Consider the following 14,388-nt stretch of genomic DNA (forward strand, 5'->3'; position numbering starts at 1 on the left):
AATCCATACAAGGCCAACTTTATCTTACATCTTTCTGAGATCAATAAAATAAATGCCACTTGACCATGGAGGGCAGCAATGTAATAGACTCAGCCCCACGCTACTCCCCAAAATTGCAATCCTTGTGTCAAAATTAGAAAGAATTATCACACCCCGAGACTAAAAGAACTGGTCAATACAGAACTTGAAACCATCTTGACAACCTCACAGTAGCCAGGGATACATTGAGAATCTACTATAATATGGTAAAATGTGAAGTGCCAGGTACTGATGAAACGAGTGCTAAGGTATAGAACAACTTTACTGTGGTCTAAATTACAGTAAGGGTTGCTAGTGTCAGTATTCAGGCTATAGTGAAACTCCTAATGGATATGGTAGTTAAAGTTTCAAGTGTGGTCAGTCATTAGACTGACCACACTTGAAATTTGAAACCCTAATGTATATGGCAATCAAAATCAGATCAGTCTCTTCTGAAGTCCTATGAGATGGCGTGTGACCTAATGGTTCAGGTACTGCACTCATGATCATTAGCTCATGGATTCAATTCTCAGACCAGGTAGTGCATTATGTTCTTGAGCAAAACACTTCATTTCATGTTGTTCCAGTCTACTCACCTGTTAAAGGGCAATCTTGTGACAGAAGAGGAAGAACCTTCCGAGCAGGACAAATGTTGGCCCGCATGTCTAGCCGGTTGGCTGGCATCATTCAAAAGTGCATTGTGTTCAGAGATGTATAACAATATCCAATAGTCTGGTCGATACTGTGATGAGATGAGTAAGATATACTGAGATCCTACAGCATAAAGGAAGATGGCAATGGTCAAGCCAGACAGATACCTATGGCATACAGCACTATCACACAGAGGTGGGTGTGAAAAGGTCTGTGGGCAAATCTGCCTAGGGTCTTGTGAAATGGCTCAATGTCTGGAAGCAAGAGAAGCAGAGTTCTTAAGGCAAAGGTACAAGCAGCTGAGGAAAATTCCAACTGGATCTGGTCAAAGAGGAACTGAAGTGAGTTTCAGAAGGCATTATTTACCCAATGATCAAGTGGCATTTTATACTGAATATCCAAGACTCAGCATACCTTAGCTCTAAAACACCATAACTATTGAGGAGGGTTGCAATGTAGACAGAGAACACAGAATGTGGCAAAAGAGGGGGTATCCTGGAGTCATAACATCAATGATGTGTGGCTCCTTTAGAGCATAAAGTGTTAAGGGATGAAATATTTGCTTCTTCTGTTCAGCTCTCCCTACAGTTTCTTACTACCTGATCCACTACTGAAATTAAATTATGGTAAACACCAGTGGTTGCCTTAATGCTTAATGCATTGCCTGATTTCACCTACTGCAGTTGTTGTTGTTGTTGGCACTCCGTCGCTTACGACGTTGAGGGTTCCAGTTGATCCAATCAACGGAACAGCCTGCTTGTGAAATTAACGTGCAAGTGGCTGAGCACACCACAGACACGTGTACCCTTAATGTAGTTCTCGGGGATATTCAGCGTGACACATTTTGCCAAGGCTGACCCTTTGAATTACAGGCACAACAGAAACAGGAGGAAAGAGAGAGAGAAAGTTGTGGTGGAAGAGTACAGCAGGGTTCGCCACCATCCCCTGCCGGAGCCTCATGGAGCTTTAGGTGTTTTCGCTCAATAAACACCCACAACGCCTGGTCTGGGAATCGAAACCGCGATCCTATGACCGCGAGTCCGCTGCCCTAACCACTGGGCCATTGTGCCTCCTCCTACTGTAGTACACAAGGAAATATCAACTGTATCTTACTGTCTTTTATAAAAGATATATTGGACAATGTGATCCTTGGTGTACAAAAAGATTGACCGTAGACCAGTTTCATCAGGGTTGACCTGGGGCTATACATTAATAATCCTGAAAACTAAAAACATACTCTAGTAATTCATAAATGTGAAGATATATTTTATATATTTATGAAAAAATTTTGACTGGATATTTTGTAAAAAATACAGCTTGTTTAATATATATATATATATATACATACATACGCCCATTTTATCTGCACATGGAGCAAAAAGGGAATGCATCTAATCACTGTTGCTCTGCACTCAACTATTGAATTAGTGGCATGCATATTTATATATATACACACACATCCACAATATACTTGCCATACATGACAAGTTCAGCTAAATTCATTTATAAGACAATGCATGCCATTCTCACCAGGAAAACACATACAAATGCATATATATTTAATTGCAGAGTTTTTTTTTTTATAAATGTTAACAAGTTCTTTTCAAAATTTTTCATTCAGTAATTAATATTTCTTTTAATTTAGAAAAATAAGATATTTTGCATCCAACACCAAAACTTTAAAATTTAAATAACATAACAGAAAATGCTTTAAATATTAGTCACACCTCTGTTCACTTGCGTTTTGTAGGAGCAAACATGTCTTTCTTTCTTTCTTTTGATTTCCATACAGAATTTAAATATGAAAAGAAAAATTAAAAGAAACTAAAATTTGTTTTAGACAATTTTGAGTGTTTCTTAGAATACATTTGTAACATCAAATCTAAATGTGGGCATAGGGTCAGAAAAATAGCTTTTGATATTATACATATTAATCAAAGTATAGAGTATTAGAGATCCATTACAGCCAATTTTAGACATACACACATTATATATATATATATATATTCCAGGGGGTGACAAGTTCAAAAGAAGCTATTCCAGCCACTTAGAATAAAGAACTCAAAGATAAGTTAGAGAGTGAACTAAACGTTTAATCCATAATTGTTAGTCTAACAAAATATATTTTGTAGGACTAATGATTATGGACTTCAATATTTATAAAATCATTATTAAAAGGTGCTCAATCTTGGCAAAAACTAGTAACCAATCAATATATGATAAATTGTTATAATTTCTTTCAATTATAAAGTCGATAGAAGATGATTGTTACAAAGTGAAACAAAATCGATTAATTGAAAGTAATATATCACCATGAGTTAATGTGGAGCTCTGTGGCCGCTTTAACTGCTAGAAATAGCAGCCAAATGCCACAGAATACATACTGTAACATTTAAGATTAATGCCTCAGATAAATTTGATTGCCAAAAAAAAAAAAAAAATAAAATTAGAAGTTTGCATAAACTAAAATTATTATTTTAACATGGTCAATTCACATTACAGTGTAAGGAGCTGGTTTCTCGATTTCTTGGGTGTATAATATTCCTCGTTGGATAGGACACTGGTCCATCTCAGGATTACTCATTTACTCATTTTTACCAACTGAGTGAACTGGAGGTAAATGAAATGAAGAATTTTGCTCAAGAATGCAACATCAAATCTAAATGTGGGCACGGTCAGAAAAATAGCTTTTGATACTATACAAGGTGTCCACAAAGTTTGGGTACATGTGGATTAACACATACTTTAAGAAATTATTATTTCTTATATTTAATTGTTTATGTTATGATTTTATTTACTCCATGTAGCCAGACTTTGTAGACACCCTGTATATATTAATCAAAGCCTGGTCCAGGAATTGAAACCACAATCTTACGATCATGAATCCAACACCCTAACCCATGCACTTCCACTATTTATTTTCAACATACTAGTTAGTAATTTAACTTTTATTCCAGAAAACTGGTAACTAATTTCGTTTTAGTAAAATCTGGAGAAATTTCCTGGCTGACCAAGAATACAGGGAGAACAAAATGTCTTGAACAGCAGTTCATTATTGAAGCCCTTATTCTAAACAATATCAAGGGACTCCATATGTAAAATAGTTTTCTATAAACAAGGCAAAATCACCATGATTTTCTTTCCTTGTGATGATTTTGGTTGTCTGGCAAATGAGGACTATAATAACAGGAAAATAGAATTCAAAGTGACTCAAGGATCAACAATTTCATGTATTGGTATTTATCAAACTTTTAATTAAATTATATATATATAACTGATGAAGAGAGGGATCTCTAATTGTAAAAATTCTGCCCATAAAAAAAAAGTCAGAGTTTTGGTTTAAGCATAACTTTTCTACTTTTGGGAATTTTCAGAAAGTGTTTGCGAATTTGTGATCTACACAAAGGAATTTACCCAATTACATATCATTATCAACGTCATTTAACATCCGTCCGTTTTCCAAGCTGGCATGGGTTGAACAGTTTGACAGGAGCTGACCAGCTGAAAGGCTGTTCAGTTGGTCAAAAAAATAATTTTTTGTAATTTTTTAAACCACCTAAAAGTTTCACACTTTTTCGAATTTTTAAAAAGTCAGTTTAAAATACGGACAGTCCGAATCTTTTGATTAAACCCCAACAATGGACCACCGTTGGGTACTTCATCATTCCATTAAATGTGTTAATGAGGAGAAAAATATTGAAAAACATCAATAGTTGTCAGTGACAAAGAAACGAAGGTATCAGGTGAACGTGAGATGTGCTAAAAATAACAGCTAAGTCGCCCTTAAATCGCACATACAATTTTTTTTTTTTTCGAATAATCATATGAATTCCCGGGTATAGAAAAAATTCGTAAAAAGTTTCTGAAAATTCAAAAAAATAAAATCGGTATGCGGGGTTAAACGGGGTACCTAAACCCAGAATTCTTTCCAAATAAATAAATAAATAAAAGCTTTTAAATTGAGAATACTTGTACATTACATATGGAACTGACAACTTGTATATGATTATGTTCCAATACTTTCTTAAGGAATGGGTACACGGACAGCTGCTCGGGGCTCCCATAGATCTAGGGGCTTAATGTTTATATCGATGTATGCGGTGGTTTTCTATCAATAAATGATACATCAAGTGGTGGAATACGTTACGTAAACAACGACCTCTGTTACAAAAACAGAAGTACCACAGAGAAACGACGTATGCTAAATCCGTCCTCAAATTACAAATAAACCATTATTTCAACTAAGTAACAATTAGGATTGATCAGACTGAGTTAATCACCGTTCCAGATTATATTCTACAGGCACAAAACAGAACACCTTAGAACATTTGTCTCAATGCGTGACACCTTCGGCAAGTGTCTTCTATTATAGCCACGGGCCGACCCAAAGCCTTGCGAGTGGATTTGGAAGACAGAAACTAAAAGCTGGTCGTGTATATGTGCATGTGGATGTCTGTATTCAGGCTTGTCCCCTACAACTTGACAGGTGTTGGTTTCGGTAGAGCAAGAGAGACGAATAAATAAATAAGACTTAAACGTAACAAGATTTGGGGTCGATTTGTTCGACTAAAACCCGTCAAGGTGGTGCCCCAGCACCAAAGACTGAAATAAGCAAATGATAAAAGACAAAGATTCTGAACGTGATGTAGATACCTTATAAGTCATGCAATTACTGGAACTTAAAGTGATCTAATTACCGTTTTATCATTTATTTTATAAAAACACCATACTTTCCAACAATGTTTCTGTGGTTCCTATCGTTTTGAATGAGGTTAGTGTTGATAACAATAATACTGAAGGCCTCAGCACATGGTTTTGTCCTGAGAGTGGAACGTCGGCCGTTTTTCGCGTTACGTAACTTCAACTGAAGAAATAAACTATAGGTTACTTTTTGTACGATAATATAGTAAGATCTAATAGCAATTCGCATAACTGAAGATCGAGTGCTTCAAGTGCCATCCCTGGATGTCTTGATAACCACAAGTTATTATTATACATGTAAAATCAAAATTGTGAAAAGAAAATCCCTACTCCGTTTCCTTTTTGATGTTAACATAAAAATAGTTAAGATTTTCGAACTTCAAAGTTATCTGAATACGTTAAACATGAATTGAGTTTTAAATTGAAACTTGTAAAATTTATGGACTTCTTTTTTTAATGAGATTAAGGCAAAGTGAAACAAGATATTTAAAAATTGCATTAAATATTTCAGCAAACATCACCAGGATGGACAGGGTTAATTTAATTGATTCATTTTGGCGATATACCCAAATTTGTTCAAACTAGTAACCTGCCCAAAGCAAGTATGATTGATAGATAAGAGAAATTAAAGTGTACTGGAGATTGTGTGGGCCAAGAAGGTAGGGAAAACTTGGAATTAAAGGTAGATCAAAAATGGTAGCACATATGGATGGGGTGTTTAACGCCAGTTCAGTTTGGGAAGGAGATAAAGAAGAAATGGGTAAAAATATCATAGAAAGAAATGAAGGGGGGGGGGAGAAGAAAGATGAAATATTTTCATACAAGAGATAAGAAAAAATATAGCAAACCTTTGTTTTGATATGATTGGGAAAAATAGGATGAAAAATATTCCTTGAAATTTCACATAACAAATAATAAAACAATAACAATAATAGGAGTATAAAACAAAAATCAGTTAAATATCAGATCTGTTTCTTTACTTCTTCGACTGGAGTAAAATAGAATATAAAAACAAACCAAACCAATACGGGAAATTAAGGTTGTTTTGAGGAATTTCTTGGAGTTGAGGTAGATAATTAATTACTCCCACTCTGTGGTACCAGGAGGCTTAGAAGTAAGATCATACATCACACGAGAAATGCTGGGCACAGTACTGAGTATGCTATCAACCATGGAACTAAGGACCTCTTCAGGTAGCAAATTAGAACCAGGTGTAGCAGGTACCCCAGTCATAAAGTCATTTGTGACAAATGTTCGAATGACGATAGATCGTTTTGTCGAAGGTACACAGTTCACAGGATCCCGATCGAAATGGACAGGGCAAATGATTATGGGCATTTGGCTAATCTTCGACATATATCCAGATTCTTGTAATGTTTTTGTGGCTACATAATCCGCTTGCCTGAGAGTAGCAAGCACGTCTTCAGCCAGGTAGGTGGGTGTAATATCGTTGATTGGGTATCGAACTCTATCACCAAACACGTAGACAATCCTATTTATGTTGTGGCATATTTTAGGAATAAATTTCGCCAACATCATAAAGATATTCCAATTAGGTTTAGAGTCTCCTGATAAGGCAGCGACATAGCTATAAGTACGATGATCTCCTTGAACCCCGACGCTTTTGATGGGCAAGAGATGAGCGCTCATACACTCCAGACTGGCCGTCAACGTGGCTAGTTGGGTTTGTTCATCAACAGGCAGTTTTTCTTTAACGACATCCAGGAAGGTAGGCGAAGTTTTCATGGCATTGTGGAAGTTGATAATAATTTTTAGGAGCTGGTTAGTTTCATCAAAATCTCTCTCCATATATCTATCTTCAGCACATATTACACGAATAGCCAAACCGGGGCCTGGAAATGGATGTCGCATCACAATTTCTGAAGGTAAGCCTAAATCTTTGCCTATAATTCGCACTTCATCTTTATGAAAGTCCTTTAAGGGTTCGATAACACGTCCTTCTTTCCGCAATAAGCGCACCAATTCAGTGTCGTTGTGGTGAGTTTTAATAACATTTGCTTTAAAACTTGCTAATTGAGAAGCACTTTCGATGAGATCAGGCCGTAAGGTACCCTGGCAAAGAATTACATCTTCTGGGTTCAACTTCATTTCTTTCAAAGTATCGTCAGCGATTTTCATAAACGTATCTCCGATAATGTTTCGTTTTTCCTCCGGGTTGCAAGAGTTGTTTAGAGAGTTAGTTTCCCGTCTGGTGGACTGTGGGTCGTTTTTGTTAATAGGAACAGTTGTGGTGGAGTGATAGAAGATTTCCGCGGCTCGGATCACTTTCACGTTTACACCGATTTTCTTTAAAGATTCTTCAACTTGAGAGCTTTCGTTCTTCCTCATAAAACCATTGTCGATATGAATGGCCAGTATTTGTTCACTTTTTAGTGATTTATTGAGTAAAGCAGCACAAACAGTAGAGTCAACACCACCGCTAAGTAACATCAGAACTTTCTTGTTTCCTACAACCTCACGGATGTGTTGGATACATTTATTTTCCCGCGATTCCATAGTGAATGTGCCGTAACAGCTCGCGATATCATAGAGGAAATTCCGTAGAATATCTTGTCCGTTTTCCGTTAGATCAACTTCAGGATGGAACTGTACACCGTACATTATTTTCTCTTCACAACTGATCGCTGCAATAAGATCCCCAGACTTAGCAATTACTTTGAATTTATCAGCCACGTTATCCACGCTGTCGCCATGGGTCAGTAAGACTTTCTGTTTCGAATCAAGGTTTTTAAATAAAGAACTCGAAGTTTCGATATCAACTGTAAACTGACCATCCTCTCGAATAGCTTTCTTTATCACAGTGCCATTGAACTCTTTGTTAATCATCTGCATCCCATAACAAATTCCCAACAGCGGAAGACCGCAATAAAAGATTTCGGTATCGTAGTCCGGGGCATCATCGGCATAAACAGAGCTCGGTCCACCCGATATAACGATAGCTCGGTAACCTAATTCCTTAATTTTACGTGCTGGTGTGTTTAGAGGTAAAATATCCGCTTTCACCATCAATTCTCGAATCTTCCTGTCTATGACCTTGCAATATTGGGCGCCCGCATCAAGAATGCACACTTTATCACACGTGGAATCCGTCTGTTCATCTCCTCCATTTGCTATTGGTTCCTCTGTCATCTCTGTCCTCGTTGGTGAATAAAGACTGGTGCGCTTCGGTATACAGTTATGTAACGGGTTGGAATTAGTTTCGCTGTATATTTATCAATAGTAGTGATAGCGGCAGTGGTGGTAGAATAAGTCCGGCGTAGAATTCCTTCGATGTATAGTTTCCAATATGTTGTAAGAATTAATTCATAATGTACTACTAGTAAAAATATACATACACAACATCAGCAAAAAAAGTCAACAATTATCGATCAACACGATCGGAGCGGTTACAGACGAAAGAGACCGAACAAGCAACTGCGATGACTTTAGTATGGTATATCTGTGTGCGTCTGACTGAACATGTATACGTATGTGTACGAAATGCGTGGGTAGCCGAATCGTTGATGCAAAAATAATCGAACAGAGATACACGGTTGATCACAGCTACACGCTCACAATAATAAAAAATAATTTATATTGATATCATAATTTTTTTTTTCTCTTCATAAACACATATTAACGATAACAGTATAATTCAAACAGCGAGAGTTTCTATCCAGGTTGCAAACCAGTTGGCGCCTTATTTAACAGCATAACGGAAGTTAAATCGGCGGCGGCGGTCGGCGATGTAAGGGAGTTAACTGAAATCAATCAAGCATTTAAATTAGTCTTATCTTGTTTATTTCAGTTGAGTGTGGCCATGCACGGTACTTCTTTGATGAGTTTTAAAAGCCTGGTTCTTATTCTAACGCTATGCTTCGCTGAAACGCTAAACTACGGGAACGTAAACAAACCAGCAGTGGTAGGGTAAAAAAAAACACAGACATGTGTGTTTGTATGACGGGCTACTTTCACTTTTCGCCTACCAAATCAACTCCCAAGACTGGTCGGCCCTCGGGCTATCGTGGAAATCTGTCCAAATTGTCACACAGTAGGATCTGAGCTTGAAACCATGTAATTAATTAGGAAGGACGTTTTATAAATTAATTACCTGATTGAGAAGTCACAATTCACGTAACGCGGTTTCGAGTCACTGTTACTTTTGCCGATTATTAATAATAATAAATATATATATTCATGTTTTGAGTTCTATTTTGCAAAACTAATTAATTACTTAGTGATTATTGCAGTTGTTGTAATTACACAGACTGACTCCTTAGTACCGTGGTAAGTTCTCGGCCAATTGAAACGAAGAATATCATCCTGTTTCGGTTATCAGAAAACAAAGACTAACGTTGGAACTTTTCATTCCCATACTGTCTCCGCCTCTAAAGTCCAGGTGCTTATGGCAGTGAAAGAATCTCACAGAATGTTTTAGATTGTCTCATTTCTTTTTTTCGTTTAAAGTCTGACGAAACGGCATATATTCCAGCTCTTTGTTCGTTTCACTTAGTTTTCTTCTTAAATCCCGCTGAATATCTTAAATTTTAAAAAATAATTTAATTAATCACAGTTTTGGATTATGATTACTATATGAAAATGGGAAATTATAAACAATCAGCAAAGACCGTAATCTTTCTATTAACCTTAAAGGGTTAAAAGCGACACCGTGCTCCAATAGAGAATTTCGGAAAAAATTTAAATAAAAGATGGTAGAAGAGGGGAAGGAGAGGAAATAAAAAAATTTTAAAAGCCGGTTCTTTCTTATTTCGATTTTTTTTTTTAATGGTAACATTTCTTATTGAAGAAAGGAATCCTTTTGGAAAACAAACAAGATATAAAGTGGGGTGATCTATTCGGCCCTTCACCTAAATTAAGAAACTATTTTAAAGTAGGTGATTTAGGGTTGGGGATTTACAACTAAAGTACTTTATATATATATATATATATATATATTTCGTTTGCATTTAAAGTGCATGTATACACAATATCGATGACTCAGAAAGCAATAAATTAAAATTGCATTATTTTCTGACTCAGTCTCACATACATACTCGAGTGTATGTGTGCGTATATATATATATATATATATATATATATATATATATATATATATATATATATATATGTGTGTGTGTGTGTGTGTGTGGATATAGATAGATAGATAGATACACACATACACGTCCGCATGTGCATACATAAGTTTGTTCCATTTTCTGTGAAGTCTTACTTCTAGTTTCAATTTATTAAGAAAATGTAATTACAGATGCAAACTTAATACATTTTTATACACTTCATATGCAAACGAAATATATCTATATACACAACACAATGCTGCAGCGGTAAATTCCCTAACTCTAATTAGTTTCTGGTAAAAAAGAAATTAAAATTTCTTTTAATTAAAAATATTCTTTTTTTTTTTCACTTATTTATTTAGCAGTTTCTGAGGCTCTTATCCAAGACCTAAAAATCGAAGTCAATTTTAAACAAACTTTGAGATAAATTATTCCACATTATTGTAATTTTAAATTCATTAATTAAAAAAAAAGATAATTATAAATGTGGCCGATGAGAAAATAATTTTATTATATCACACAAGGTACTTCTCCGATGTATCTTGATACGTCCAGCAATTTTACAGAACAATGTTATTCAGACTTTTTTTAGATCGACAATTTTAATTAAAATACATAAAAGTATAATATAGTTATGATAAACAAAATAAATGTAAGATTAAATAGAATTTCTGTTTATATACAGTTAAACAAACCCCAATCAATTTCTCATCTTTTATAATCGATAAAATAAGGCAATTTGTGACTCAATTTTCGTCTCAATCAATTATTCGTCATTGCTATAAAAAATGACCTCATTATTGACCTGTTCTGAAAAAATCGATAGGCTCGGATAAACTACAGAATTAAGGAAAATTGGACGTAATGCCAGCCCTTAATTACTGCCAAAAGTTAGGAAAATTAGATGACTATTTTGTTTCGCAAATGTATTTGATATTCTAATAATTCATTTATATGAGGGCTGTAATTGTTTTAGTATAATTTTTTTTTTTAATGAAGACTACAAAATCTAAATGGTATCAGGATTACGAATTTACTCTTAAGATTAAAGTTTAACGCTATTAAAAGATTGTGACAAAGCAAATACGTCGTTCACAGAGCAACAGAAATATTTAGGTTTTTTTACTATTAAACAATATCATAATCATCATCATCATCATTTAACGTCTGTTTTCCATACTGGCATGGATTGGACGGTTTAACAGGATCTGACGAACCATGGGGGCTGTATCGAGCTCTGAGCTCCAATGTTAATTTTGGCATGGTTTCTCCAGTTGGATGCCCTTCCTATCGCCAACTGCTTGACTGTGGGTACTGGTTTCTTTCTTTTTTTTTTTTTTTTTTTCATGTCACTGGTACTAGTGAGATCACCAAACAACTTGCAAGAAAGGAAAAAGAAAAAGCCACCTCAACTACATAGCGGGGGCTGGAGTATTGGAAATTCAATGTGACAGCTTCTTTCTCTTGGCCTTCCCCAGTATAAAAAAAATCAAATTAATAATATTTATGTATTGGCTAATATTTATTTAATCTGATTTGAGCAAGTATGGCAGCTAACTCAGGGCATGTTTCATATTTCTAATTCCCACAAGGGGCTACACAGAGGGGACAAACAAGGACGGAAAACGGATTAAGTCGATTATATCAACTCCAGTGCGTAACTGGTACTTATTTAATCGACCCCAAAAGGATGAAAGGCAAAGTCAACCTCGGCGGAATTTGAACTCAGAACGTAGCAGCAGACGAAATACCGCTAAGCATTTCTGCCAGCTCACTGCCTTCAATTCAGGGCATGTTTCAATGTTATTAGACCTCCTCAGTAAAGCATTGATCACCATATTTGCCAAATTAATCTTTTAGCATTCAGATTATTCTGTCAAATGTAATACTTATTTATTCACATTGTTTTAAATTAATCATGCATTATTTTGCATCTTTGAGATTTTGATGATGTGCCTGTTTTCTTTAGAATGATATTGTAGATTAGGTGTGAGAAGCTGGATTTGACTGGTTTGAACATGAAACAGGAAGAATATATGGACCAGATATAGCCAGTTAAAATGTTAAAGAGTTAAGGATAAGAATTACATCAATGTACAGAAGTATGTGTAAAAAAAAAAATTATAATGACTCAGGAGAATTACTTAGGGACACTCTCGGCATGAATAATAACAGCCAAGGTATGACTGTTGTTAAGAAGTTCATGTAATCATGTAGTTTGGAATTTCATCTCATTGCATAATATTTTTGGTAAAGTGTCTTCCATAAATGCTTCAGGTTGACCAATGTTTTGTGAATGGAATTTGGTGCTGGTGCCACGTGAAACGCACCCAGTCCACACTGCAAAGTGGTTGGCATTTGGAAGGGCATCCAGTTGTGAAAACCATGCTAAAATTGACCTTGTCTGTGCTGGTGCCATGTAAAAAACACTGTCAACTCTGTGGTGTGGTTGGTGTTAGGAAGGGCATCCAGCTATAAAAAACCATACCAAAACAGACACAGAAGTCTGGTACAGTCTTCTGCCTGGCTGCTTCCTATCAAACCATTCAACCTGTGCCAGCATGGATGGTGGATGTTAAATGATGATAATCATGATTACACATACGTGTATATATATATATATATATATATATATATATATATATATATGCAATGTCCTGTACCCAGATATGCACCTATACATACAGGTGGATGTCGGTACGCACATACCTGTACGTATATATGCATATACTCATTTACTATTTGTTTTTATATATATATATATATATATATATATATATATATATATATATATATATATATATAAAACAAATAAAAAATGAGTATATGCATATATACGTACAGGTATGTGCATACCTACGTCTACCTGTATATATAGGTGCATATCTGGGTACAGGACATTGCAAACAAAACATAGACAAAAAAATAATAATAACCAGAGTACAGAAAACACAGGCCACATAGAGAATATTTTCCTTCATCAGATATATATATATATATACATATACATACATATATATATATATGTGTGTGTGTGTGTGTGTATGTATAAAGCTACAAGCTTATTTAGTTCATTCAGAGTTGCCTCTCATCAACAAGAATCAATAAACTCAAAACATCGATGTCTGAGATTCTCGAGAGATGGCAACACTGAACGAACTGTGTGTTTTCACACCTTTTTACCATAAGAGAGAGATTTTTTCTCCACGGTAACTGCAGTGTATTTGACTTTAGCAGTTGACATATGTGACAAACATATTTCACCTGAGCACCAATAAGTGTTTGCATCAACCAGATCCACTCACAAAGCTTTAGCCGACCTGGAGTTATAGTAGAAGAAACTTGCCCAAAGTGCCATGCAGTGGACTGAACCCACTACCACAACTTTGTAAAGTTAGCTTAACCCAGTGCCTGCCATGAGCCCTATTTGGGGATCTGCTAAAAACAGCCCCACTGCCAGTTGTTTGTTGTATTTAAAGTGAATTGGTTATGTACGTTGCATTTGCAGAGGTGTGTTTAAGAATATTTGGCAGTTAAAGCTTGTTATATTAACTCTGGCTAATTTTATAAGATGTTTAATGTTGTAAATCACAATTTTTGAACTGCAAAAGTATTGACTGTTTTGAAAACGTTTTTTCTTTTTAGGATTTTCGAGTGAGATCGTTGCCAGTGCCCCTGGACTGGCTTGTGCGGGTGGCACATAAAAGACACCATTTCGAGTGTGGCCGTTTTCGTGCGGGTGACATGTAAAAGCACCCACTACACTCTCTGAGTGGTTGGCGTTAGGAAGGGCATCCAGCTGTAGAAACTCTGCCAAATTAGATTGGAGCCTGGTGTTGCCATCCGGTTTCACCAGTCCTCAGTCAAATCGTCCAACCCATGCTAGCATGGAAAGCGGACGTTAAACGATGATGATGATGATTTCCCATCTATATCATTCATT

The 14,388-nt window shown here is 35.7% G+C and overlaps 1 pseudogene across 1 annotated transcript; it reads right to left on the minus strand.

The window, feature by feature from the left end:
* Positions 1-3,902: 3,902 nt before the first annotated feature.
* On the minus strand, positions 3,903-9,772 carry LOC106876869 (GMP synthase [glutamine-hydrolyzing] pseudogene; annotated as a pseudogene). Its single transcript, XR_016244417.1, has one exon. The product of XR_016244417.1 is annotated as a GMP synthase [glutamine-hydrolyzing] pseudogene (transcript).
* Positions 9,773-14,388: the final 4,616 nt, after the last annotated feature.

Source organism: Octopus bimaculoides, chromosome 15, assembly GCF_046866305.1.
Source record: "Octopus bimaculoides isolate indiv1 chromosome 15, ASM4686630v1, whole genome shotgun sequence".
Taxonomy (NCBI): domain Eukaryota; kingdom Metazoa; phylum Mollusca; class Cephalopoda; order Octopoda; family Octopodidae; genus Octopus; species Octopus bimaculoides.